This window comes from Miscanthus floridulus, chromosome 6, assembly GCF_019320115.1.
Source record: "Miscanthus floridulus cultivar M001 chromosome 6, ASM1932011v1, whole genome shotgun sequence".
In the NCBI taxonomy this organism is placed as follows: domain Eukaryota; kingdom Viridiplantae; phylum Streptophyta; class Magnoliopsida; order Poales; family Poaceae; genus Miscanthus; species Miscanthus floridulus.
This window is the reverse complement of record NC_089585.1, coordinates 92,523,447-92,525,207: the sequence shown is the minus strand read 5'-3', so window position 1 is coordinate 92,525,207 and position 1,761 is coordinate 92,523,447.

Genomic DNA, 1,761 nt, shown 5'->3' with positions numbered 1-1,761 from the left:
CAGTCATACTTGATCTTGTGCGCCGTGGGGCTCCAGTATAGCTTGATGCAGGACATGGCGGGCGACATGCTGGTCACCGTGCGATGACGTCGTAGGGAGCTGTGGCTCTGTAGATGCTGAGGCCGAGCCATCGTGGGGGGCTCGGCGGACATGGATCCTCAGGCTACCGAGCCCCTAAAGCAAACTGCCGAGGCCTTGGAGGGAATTATTGGTCCTTGGTACTGATTCCGAGGCCACAGTATCCCAGACATGGCTCCCCACACTGCGTTGTTCTCGGAGCAGGAGTTGGCAGCACAGTGAGGCATGGGCGTCAACCATGTGCATAGTGGTTAGCACAGTGGCGGGTAACCCCATCATCGTGCGATGACATCGTAGGGAGCTGTGGCTCTACAGATGCCGAGGCCGAGCCATTGTGGGGGGCTCGGCGGACATGGATCTTCAGGCTGCCGAGCCCCTGAAGCAAACTGCCGAGGCCTTGGAGGGAATTATTGGTCCTGGGTACTGATTCCGAGGCCACAGTATCCCAGACGTGGCTCCCCACGCTGCGTTGTTCTCGGAGTAGGAGTTGGCAGCATAATGAGGTATGGGCGTCAACCATGTGCATAGTGGTTAGCACAGTGGCGGGTAACCCCTGCCCAGTCCTGCCTCCTGTCCCGTCGGCCATTCCGCTGTACTGTGCCGAGCATGCGGCCGATGTCAGGGGCAGCAGTTGGCTGAGTTAATGCGACACGATGTTTTGTCAGAGGGACGGGTGAAGGAAGAGGCAACGGAGTGCTGCCGAGCCCGCCTCGCGCGAGACGGAGGGTCGGTGGCTCGGCCGAGGCCTGCGACGAGAGGGGGTCGGCCGAGGCCTTTGGTGGGGGATCGCCGAGGTCAGCGGTGAGGGGGCCTCGGGCGAGTCGGAGAATCGGCCGAGGCCAGCGGTGTTTAGCTGGTTTCGACTTTTACGAAGTCTAAGCAGTCGTTTTTTGGTTCTTGCTTAGGGTACCCCTTCTCACGGTATCCGACAGTAGCCCCTGAGCCTTGGGGGAGTGGAGGCACTCCCCCTGAGGTTCTGACGAGAATTGGCTCTTGATAGTTCCTGTTGGGATGGTGTTTTGTACTCGAGGTTTTGGTGGGTGCGCGCGAGCGCACCCGCCGGGTGTAGCCCCCGAGGCCCTGGAGGAGTGATTTCACTTCTTCAGGGGCTTTTTTCTCTCTCGAGTGAGGGGTTTTCATTGTGTTTGCCAGGCCCGTGGGTGCGAGTTCGGATCATAGGGCCTCGACGATGCTGCGGAAAGAGCCCCTTAGCCTCCGCCTGGAGCGAGAGGGCCGTCAGGGGTTCCTCGGCTTTTTGTACGACCCTCGTGCTTCCTTTTCGCTCGGAAGGAGGGGTGGAAGATGCCATGCTACCCTCAGTGGGCACGAGCGATGGCATTTCCGGTGAGCTGTTATTGGGTAAGTCCGAGTGGAGGCCCGTACCCCGTTCACTGGGGGTCAGCTAGCGGTCCGGAGACGCGCTCCAAGAGTACCGACAGGTTTCTCTAGTGGGTGCCGAGGCCGTTCGCTGGGCCTCGGTGGCTCGGTGCCTCCCTACGGTGGGATCCCATTTAGAGACCTCCCTACCGGTCTCGGACACGACACAGGGCGTGCTCGTACAGGCTCGCCCGTAGTCGTCCCTGACTCTTTTGCCCTGGGGCAGCTGTCGAAACCCCTGGGGGCCCAGCCTTCGAACCCTTGGACCGTAACGAGCTCGGGTCGCTTGTCTTTATCTTGGGTGCA